This window comes from Nanorana parkeri, unplaced genomic scaffold (genome assembly GCF_000935625.1).
Source record: "Nanorana parkeri isolate BGI_ZX_2015 unplaced genomic scaffold, ASM93562v1 scaffold332, whole genome shotgun sequence".
NCBI lineage: Eukaryota > Metazoa > Chordata > Amphibia > Anura > Dicroglossidae > Nanorana > Nanorana parkeri.
In genome coordinates this window covers 521745-532550 of record NW_017306600.1, presented here as the reverse complement: position 1 = coordinate 532550, position 10806 = coordinate 521745, and the positions used below count along the sequence as shown (strand labels likewise).

Genomic DNA, 10806 nt, shown 5'->3' with positions numbered 1-10806 from the left:
GTGACAGCTAGAAGAGCCTGTCCGGGTCTTACCATTGGAAGGTGTCTGATCACCCACCCACCTGTCTGACCCATATCTAGTACCAATGGGCCCCTATAGAGCTGCACACTGGTATGGTGACCTTTGCTTTGACTGTAGTTTTCATGGGAATTGTCAGAAGAGGTGTAGTGTGTATGATCCTTATAGTATTGTGTAGTTGTGTTGGTGATTTGTCAGTGAAAGCCCAGTGTGTATGCTCCATGTAGTATGTGTGCAGTTGTGTTGGTCATTGTCAGAAGTGCATTGTGTATGCTCCATGTAGTATCTGTGTAGTTGTGTTGGTAATTGTCGGAAGCAGCCTATTGTGTATGCTCCATCTAGTATCTGTGTGTTGTGTTGGTAATTGTCGGACAAGCAGTGTGTATGCTCCATGTAGTATTGTGTTTGTAATTGTCGGAAGCACAGTGTTTATGTCCCATGTAGTATCTGTGTTGGTAATTGTCGGAAGCACACTGTGTATTTTACTCGTAGTATTTGTGTAGTTGTTTTGGTCATTGTCGGAAGCACAGTGTGTATGATCCATGTAGTATTTGTGTAGTTGTGTTGGTAATTCTCGGAAGAGCAGCGTGTATGCTCCATGTAGTATATGTGTAGTTGTGTTGGTAATTGTCGGAAGTGCAGTGTGTATGCTCCATGTAGTATTTGTGTAGTTGTGTTGGTAATTGTCGGAAGAGCAGCGTGTATGCTCCATGTAGTATTTGTGTAGTTGTGTTGGTCATTGTCGGAAGCACAGTGTGTATTTGTGTAGTTGTGTTGGTCATTGTCGGAAGAAGCACAGTGTGTATGCAGTATGCTCCATGTAGTATTTGTGTAGTTGTGTTGGTAATTGTCGGAAGTGCAGTGTGTATGCTCCATGTAGTATTTGTGTAGTTGTGTTGGTAATTGTCGGAAGAGCAGCGTGTATGCTCCATGTAGTATTTGTGTAGTTGTGTTGGTCATTGTCGGAAGCACAGTGTGTATTTGTGTAGTTGTGTTGGTCATTGTCGGAAGAAGCACAGTGTGTATGTAGTATTTGTGTAGTTGTGTTGGTCATTGTCGGAAGAAACACAGTGTATGCTCCATGTAGTATGTAAAGCCTGATGACACACAGCAGTAGTGTGCATTGCGGAGGATGTTCCAGAGAACGTGCACTTTATTCAGATCTGCACATTTTCTCAGCGGATCAGCCTGGGAAAATAACAGGGTGTGTGTCACACAAAGCAGAGGAAACTCTATCAATCCTGGCACGCCAGCAGACATTCCATGCACAAATAACTGGGGGGACTTTTTATTCGTCCAATTAGTCCAGAACTTCAGGCCGTTTTGCTTGTAGACACGCTGTTATTGTTCAGTTCTGTGGGAAATGTGTGGGGTGGATGTTAGATAAAACATGTCTAACAAGGAAAGCTGCACAGTGCATGGGTTTCCCCTCCTCTAAGCTTATTCCTCTTCTGTGCACTGAGAAAGGGCTTTTTTTTCTGCTTAATACAGGCTTGTTTGTTTGCTGATGTTTGTAACTTTGACACACAAATTAGGGAACAAATGTGTTGTGTGACAGCACAATCGTCCAGTGAGTCACAGTCATTTGTTTGTCCCATAGACATGCATTGTCTGTAAACAAGTTCCACCCATTAGTCTATTTTTATGATGTGTGCTTACATAAAGTCATGATATGTATGGAGGAGGCTCATTATGTCACATATGAAGTGGCATGTCTGGGATCTGTGGCACATTTCACATAGTTTAGTAACATATTTAGTAACATGCATGCTTTTTAGATCTGCAGTTGCTGAGACCATCAGTTTGGAGGGCAATAAAAAAAGTGACTTTTCCCAGAAAGTCATTCAATGTTTGAATAAAACATCTGATGTTTTCTAATAATAGCGGACGATAGATGTCATATTCATATTCACCATACGAATTGCTTTTTTGTGTCCTCTGTGCCATTCTTTATCATGTCCCCACATTATAAACAAACCAAGCCATCCCAAAAAAGTGACAGTTACAGGGTTACATAGAAACTATAAGACTCCATTCATACCTAGACTACACCTATTACACCCGTTTTACACCCATCTTTTTTGTGCCGTTCTTGCGCGTTTTTGTTAGCACATTTTGGCACATCCACGTCAAGGGGCAAAACGCACGCAAAAAAATCGCAATGCGGGTTTTTAAGCATTTTCTATTGAGTCTGTGGAACAAAGCGTGTTGAAATCTGCCCCAAAGTAGCTCATGTACTATTTCGAGCTTGCAACAAAACTCACAGGTGTGAACAGGGGGCCATTGAAATAAATGGGATTCCTCGGGCGGAGCGTTTTGTCGCGTTGAATCGGCTGCGACAATACGCCTAGGTGTGACTGGAGCCTTAAGGTGCCCATACACCTTACGATCATTGGACGACACTTTTTGTGTGATCGAACCACCGTACGATTTTCGTACGGTGGCCCCATCCTGCCCCGATTATCGCAAGGTTGGATCAGTGGTAATTAGAAGGAAGCACCTGGACGAATTGCGGTAATCGACCGCGCGTATTTTTGTCTGTGCATGTGCAGTGTAGAGCATGTGAATTGTGACGTACGGAAATGCCACCAACCTTGCGAAAATCGTACGATCGACCGTTTTCTAACCTGCTTAGTCAAAGTCGATTGATTGTACATAATTTGCGGTTGTACACTGCCCATCAACCTTATGAATATCGGATGAAAGCGCGATCACATACGAAAATCGGCCGATATTCGCAAGGTGTATGGGCACCTTTACACTGCGAGGAGGTATCGCAGTAGGTTATCCCTGATCCTCATCTCTTCAGGGAAGTCTATCCCGCCTCTACCTAACAACTGAACTTTTACTTTTCCCATCATTTCATCCCCATACAGTTATTACTGTTTGTATCCTTTGCCTCTCTCTTTTAGATTGTAAGCTCTCAAGAGCAGGGCCCTCCTACCCTGGAATTGTATTGTAACTTTACTGTCTCCATTTATATTGTTAAGCTCCGCACAAACTGTTGGTGCTCCATAAATCATAATTGGTGTGTTATAGTTTAGTTTGACCCCGTCACTGTCATGTTTGCTGGGCTGCTTGGTCTGCATGTAGAAGTGAATCAAATATAAATAGGGGCACATTTAGTAAAAATGAATTCATATACTGATTATTATCATATTTTGCTACATGCGAGTATTAGGAAATAATATTTCATCACTATAGTTCTTTACATTCAGTTGAATCCTTGATGCTAATACAGGTTCTAAAAATGGCAATTAGTAGATTATATATGGACAGATCGTTAGCTTTGTGGTTTGGGAGCTACGTTTTTGGATGTCGATTTGCTGTGACTCCTGTACATGATGCATATCTTGGCTCTGCAACATAAACAAACATGTATGCATAGCTCCAAACTACAGTGACAACTATGTGACCTTACAGCTTGCATTCCTTATATCTCATTTCTAGTTTCATTGCTCATTTGGTTTCTTGACTAGGAGTATATGTTGTGCAGCGCTGGTCTGCATAGTGTGTTGCATGTAAATACTCTATCAATTGTACACAAAATACAGATACTTCTGTAAATAAGTTCTGTAGAGCAAAACACAAACAAGAAGCTTGCCAGTGCAAGATGTATATTTGTATTTTGTTTACAGTCAGGATAATAATTTCATCACACTTTGTTTATTGTGTTCTTGTCTGAAATGATGGATTATGAATATTAAAGAGATAATATTTATTTTGCGACCTTGTAACACTTTAAAAAGCAAGTTTAGTTTTGCATGCAGAGGACCAGACAACAATCCTCCTTGCTACAGATGCACTACACCAGTTAGTTACATGAATCCTAATATCATTGGTCACCGGGAGGTGTTGTGCCAAGCATCATGGGATACCATGCATTGTAACAGAACAATGGCCACAGAGTTTTTGTTTTTTTCTTGCTTCTCATATAAAATGCTGGGACTGGAATACACCACAAAAGCAGGAGGGGTGGCTTCCACTTTGCTGTATTTAATGCATTTTTAAGTATACATTATCTAGATATCTTGTTTGGATGCTATGGACAGAAAATGTTAATTATTCAACAGTACAGTTGATGAATATTGCTTCTAATGAAACACATGCTGTTGCCATGTTAACTCTATCCCTAGTTGTTTATCTTCAAATGAAGTCACTTTTTTAATAAACTGTTATCTAACTTACTATACGGATACTCTACTATATGGCAGCTGTCAGGGAAATAGCTGCAGACTTGACAGTCACTGTTTTAAGGTCACACTCAGATGGATGAACTAAGTTCACCTTGCCTGTAATTTTAACAACTGCAGGGGTTGCTAACCAAAACAAGCTGTTCTATGAACACTGGCGTTGAAAGACCTCATGCTAAAACTACTTTCCCTGTAAAGGGAGTTGTGCAAATGTGCAGAGAAGAAAAGGGGGAGGGGCCAAGCCTATTTCCAGGGAACTGTAAACACGTTGTGTCCGTTAGATTGTATTCATCCAAATGATATCCACAGGAGTGAAAAACAAATAACTATATTAGCACGCCATTTGGTGCGTTAAGAAACGTATAATGCATTTTTAATGATATGTTTTATATCAAGTGGCAATCACATGCATGGGGTTTTTACATTGTTGATGAGTGTGAAATTGTTTTTAATACTGTTTATGCAGCACCATTGGATTCTCCAGCTCTTTACACTAGGGTACAGAAATCAAAAATTGTTAGAAATATAGAACATATTTGGAGACAGAAGGCACGAGGCCCCTGCTCCTTGCATTCTGCTCATTACACACTAAGAAGGTTAACAAACTTTACAATTAAGCTGGCCATGGATGAGCTAGTTGGATACAAGCTTTGGCAGCCTCAAAACAACTGCCAAGCATCAGTATAGTTACACAATTGTCATCCCAGTTCAAGCAATGACTGAGCAGTGAAGACTTACTGAAAGAATTGTTTCCTATTTCCCATGGAAAGAGAGCTAGGGAAGGATTGTTAGATTGCAAGCATGGAAAATGTCTGTAACAGGTGGCTGCTTCTCTATGTCCCATGAACTACCTAATTACCACTGGTGATTCTTGCTTTAATGGAGGGAGTATGTAGTCTGCAGACGCAGTTTCTCTATGTCCCATAAACTACCTAATTACCACTGGTGATTCTTGCTTTAATGGAGGGCGTATGTAGTCTGCAGATGCAGTTTCTCTATGTGCCATAAACTACCTAATTACCACTGGTGATTCTTGCTTTAGTGGAGGGAGTATGTAGTCTGCAGACAGGATGGACTAATAAGGTAGATCTAAACCTTAACTAGATGACATTTTGTATGTGTTTTTGGTATTTATTTTTCATCTTTGTTTTACATCTCAGAATTGCTTATCTCCATCAGCCTGTTTCAGCCACTTCCTGTTTACATGCATGTGCTCTAGTGTGAGTCCATGACTGTGTAATGTGTGTCAGCATGGCCACTTGTAGTCTCTACCAGGGGAACGTGTAACAAGATGACAATGCAGGAGTAGGAACAAGCCCCTAGGGTTCCTTCACACTGCTCCTGGGTGCTGCATTTACGTTAGCATGCAGTAATTTGGCAGGCACATTAACATGCGTTGCATTAAGGTAGCCCAAAAAACGGACACCCTTCAGATATTTTCCTTCTGTGCGTTACAGTACTTGCAATGCACATAAGTTGAGATATGTTTGCAAGGTCCGTTGGGATGCCAAAACTCAGTGCAGTACGGTTCCTGCATTATTGTGCCTTGCAGTGTAACACTTTTTACAAAGCATCACCACAATGCAAAGATGTTAAGCAAGGGTCCTGTAATGCTAAACCTCGTTTTTAACACTTAACCCTCTTCTACCTAAACTCTACACATTTATCTTAATCCTCAAAATGAGTTCTAGTTCCTATCCATCCCTCAACCCTGAACCAACAACACTTTGGCCTGACACATAATCTCTGCCCTAAACCTAATGCTTAACTAAAATCTCTAAAATGAACCTTTATCACCGAACTCTTCCACTAATGCTCCATATAAAACTTCACCAGGGCTTCACATCATGCCCTGACCACAACCTTAACAAATAAAAAAACCTGACTCTCTTAAACCCCATTTCTTTATAAGCTGTCACAATACCTATTGAGTCTGTTTGGTATTAAGCAAAACAAGTTCCTAACAACTTTTGAAAACAGCTTGTCCTAAATAAAATAGATTATAATGTTCTTTTATTTAAACAAAATATGCGTTTCATGTTAATCCAGCTCTTTTACATGAAATAAAATGTAGCTGGTATAAGTGTTATGAGAATTCTATTAATATATAAAAGGAGCAGAAGCTAACATGCAAACATTTAGCTTGCAATAAAAGAGTTCTATTTTGTATAATTATTTTGTTCTCTGCTCTTCCCGTATATTAATTCATATTTCCCTTTTGTTGCTCTGTAGCTTGTACACAAACTTTTTACAAGAGTGACAAGTGGTTTGTTACTGCCTTTCATCTGCCCATCCAATAATTATCATGTAGAGCACAATAGGCGTACCATTCTTTGTTTGGGATTAATGAGAAGTCACTGATGGTTTTGGCTAAGCTCTGAAGTGTTCTGATGTTCTACCCGTTGCTCTTGTCCACCTTTCATGTGTTTATACATGTCACTTTTTTTCTCTTTTTAAATTTGAATTAAGAAAAGAAAAAAATTAAAAAGAAAAAAATACTGCTGAACCTGTTTGAAAACCACAGGTCCGGCACTAGGGAGGACGCTGGCAGCACAGTTGCCAGCCTCACATTTGCTGCTAAAGCAGCATAAGCGGATTCTGTACTTTAAAGCTAAACTCCAGATAAAATGTTTCTTGGGTACACAGCACCATTCACATACATTACTGCTAATAAAGTGTATCCCATGACCTGCTGGCTGCTGGACAAGGGGCAGATCTGTAATTCTGTCAAAAATCTTCCTTCTGTTCATGCTGGATACTCCTACAGTGATGATTCTCCGCTGCTGCAAGTATTGGAGGCTTGAAGAACAGCACAATTCATCCTCCTCTTCCTCTCCCTTTGTCCATCCACAAACGTTTCTCAGAATACAAGGTGATCTGTGAATGGACAAGGGCAGATAAATTACAGGACTGCCCCTTGTCCATTCACAGAACATCTTGCATTATGTCAACATAATACTAGGAGTTTTGTGAATGGACAAGAGGACAGGAAGGGGGTGGCAAATGGCCTCTGATCATTAAAGCAGGACTCCGGGCTGAATTTTTCTTAACCTTTGCAGTGGGGCTACCCCTCCATTGCAAGGGTAAGTGCTTGTTTCTGTGTAGCTGCTAACAAAAAAAAAGTTATACTCAGCTGATCCTCAGAGCTCGTTCGCTCTTAGACCTTCTATTCTCTTTCCCCTCCACTGCAGTGGTCTAAGGTCCCATAAATCATCACAGTGCATACACAGTTGAGGGCGTGACGTGAGGGCGCTGAGGAACATTTTAATGCTGTAGCGTAGGAGGAGAGAAGTTTCAGAGACCAGAGAAGCAGGGAGTCGGCTCAGTGGTTTGGGTAAGTATAACTTTTAGAACTTTTTTAGCACCTATACAAAAAAGAGCACTTAACCCTTGCAGTGGGGGGTTAGCCCCCTGCAAAAGTTAAGAATAGGGATGCACCGATTCCGGTTTTTGGGTATCCAGTACGAGTACCAATACTTTGCTTTCGGTACTTGTTGATACCGAGTACCGATACTGGTGCTTTCGCTGGGATGGAGCCTGCTTCCCGGGCAATCTGATTGCCCGAGAAGGCGGCTCCGTGTTGTCTGGCCGACTTGATTGTGCTTGGCCGGGGAACCGGCTTCCAGCCAATCAACATCGAGCCGCCTTCCCGACCAATCAGGAAGCCGGGCGGTGAGGAATGACCCGCCTCCCAGCTTCCTGATTGGCCGGGAAGCTGGCTCGATGCTGATTGGCCGAAAAGCCGTCTTCCCGGCCAATCAGCATTCAGGGAGGTGGGTCATTACTTGCCGCCCTGCGTCCTGATCGCACTGGAAGCTGGCATCATGTTCCCCTTCCTCTGGTCACAAGTTCCGGTATTGGAGAAGGTTTCAGAGCATTTGGACGAGTACAAGTACTCGCCATCGGCACCGATACTAGTATTGGTATCGGTGTATCCCTAGTTAAGAACACGTTTGCCCAGGGCTCTTCTTTAGCAAAGAAATGCCCTGGCTCTGCCCTGAGCACAGGTTATAGGAAACCATTGACTGCAGAGGATTTAGATATTAAAGCACAGCTTTAGCCAAAAGAAATGTTTTAGATGTTTTTTCCATCATTTTTATACCATCTGTGACCCTGCTGAGAGATTTCTACTCACTTCCTGCCCAGCTGACAAAACAGGAAGTAGGAAGATTAACAATAGAGACACAGACAGCAATATAAACCTCAAAGATGCTCACCCTTTAACTCTATACTTTAAAACATGGAAGAATCTTATTGCTTGCAGTTCCTATTTCAGACACTTATAAATGCATATATCTTCACCTACTAGTTCTTACATGGTGTGAACCAGAAACCAGTGACAGTCCGTGAGGCAAAAGGTATGGCATGCCGAGGCTCTGAAAACCAACCTCAGCCCACAAAATGGCGACCTCAATCATGCCTACAGCAACAATACAATGAGACCAGATCCCTTTTATGACAGATGGCAGACCAGATTTGTCATGCATCTATGCTAGAACAAATGCTAATATCACAACTTTTATTTAAGACTTGAATACAAAAAGAAAAAAAATGCTTAAAAACACTCTGCTTTTCTTGGCAAGTTTGGTATCAGTATTCAGAGTACAATCATTTCCCTTTGATGATATAATTTGGGTGGAGTGGGGTTTGGAATGTCAGCCCAGTTAAGTCAAGCTTAATCTTCTGTTCTACACTCCCCACTGTATGTTGCTTTTGAAAACAGGAGTTCAGGACTTTCCATTTCTGTAGCATTCCTGTCACTGTTTTTCTTGGGGTGGGGGGACGACAATAAGAACACCAACTCACTTAGTCCAGTGTTGAAGAAATCATTTTAATTTAGCCACATTGTTTTAAGGGTCTATGGTGCTTTTCAGTATATAATGCTAACTGTCAGTAGTTGTTTGCATGGCGTTCCTTATTAAAATTATTATTACTATAAATGTATATATTAATTTCTTTTAAAACACAAATGCTTAGTTATGTATTAAAGCATTCATTTATTCGCAAAAATTCTATGTATTTAAAGTGGACCTTTACCCCCCTTGACTAAAAATTACCTCAGTATGCAGCTCTGCATACTGCTATGTAATTCATTATCTAAACAATTTTAAGTTTTAGCTAAACAATTTTAAATTTTTGTTTTACTTACAATTTATGTTTTTCTACTTCCTTTGTGTAATTGTGCCCAAGCATTGCATCCTGGGAAGGTTAAATCAGCAGAGCATTGCTGGTAAATCTCATCTGTAATCTCATGAGATCTCAGGGGAAGGCATTTTCCTCCCCTGAGGTGATGTGCATGGTCACATGTGCCAGAGTTCCAGGAAATAAAGGCAGATCTAGTAACCTGCCCTTAGTTAAAATGGCCATGGTGAGAAGAATGGGGAAGAAAAGAAAAATAAGGTATGCAAAAAATAAAAAGCTGGCAATTTTCTAGAAGTATCTGTTTGTAGATTGTCATTACTAAACATTTCTGAAGGTGCATTTGTTATTTTGAAGATATGGGTAAAGTTTCTCTTTAACCACCTTCCGTCCATTAGTACCGCAGCACTGAATACTGAAAAATGGCCTGGCCAGGGGTGAAACACTATGGCCTTTAAGTGGTTAAAGGGTAAGACCACCAAAACAGACGCAGTCATTGACTTAGAAAATATCAGGAAAATGCACAGAAAAATTAGGCATTTTAAATGTTTACTTGGAAGGAATACAAGCACGCCCCAAGTAGAGTCAATTCTCTAGTAGAGTTCCCTCTCTCTCCTTGCACATCATATCCCTCTCTTCGTCTGATAGTGTCTAATTGTTGAATGTTTTGGATTTTGCTGAGACATGTTGAGTTCCTGCATCTTCTATCCTGGTTTGGCAAAATATCGGGGAGGTTCTTCTACATATAGTTTGTATCAGTAGACGCTTAAACATTTAAAGGTGGCTGGAAACCCCTAAAACCTCCAGCTGGACAAGGACAGAGTTTAGAATTATGGCAGGCAGAACTTTCTGTTGGAAAATCCATGGCATACAGGAACTCAAGTGCTGACCTAGCACTTCATGAAAATATCACATATAGGTGGACTAACTCTTTAAAGTCACACTAAACTCAGAAGTTAAATCTTAAAAATGCATTCAAGTACCTTAACTATTAACAAAAATGTACATTATTTGTGTATCACTCAGCTATAGATCCTCAAATCATCTCTGAATTCATGCTGACACTGTCCTTCCTTCTGGGGGGTGGCTGCTTTTGTTTCCCATGGTCTCTGTGTGTTGTAAAGTAGTCACTGCTCCAACCTCAGTCCCGTGATAGACCACAATTTCAATACAATCTAGTAAGCCAAACATGAGATTTGTAGTCCATTCAGGGAGAAAGCTTGGAGCAGTGGCTACTTTACAACACACACAGGGACCATGGGGAACAAAAGTAGCCAGCCTCCAGAAGGAAGGACAGTGTCAGCACCAATTCAGAGATAATTTGAGGATGTACAGTGAGTGATACACAAATAATGTACATTTTTGTTAACAGTTAGGTACTTGAATGTATTCTTAAGGTTTAACACCTGAGTTTAGTGTCACTTTAGATGTTTCTGAATATTTCCAAAAGCATCTT

The 10806-nt window shown here is 40.8% G+C and overlaps 1 protein-coding gene across 1 annotated transcript in view; it reads left to right on the top strand.

The window, feature by feature from the left end:
* Positions 1-10806, top strand: part of LOC108788550 (GRB2-associated-binding protein 3-like) — a 99686-nt gene that overhangs the window by 482 nt on the left and 88398 nt on the right. The gene's annotated exons all lie outside the window — the stretch shown is intronic.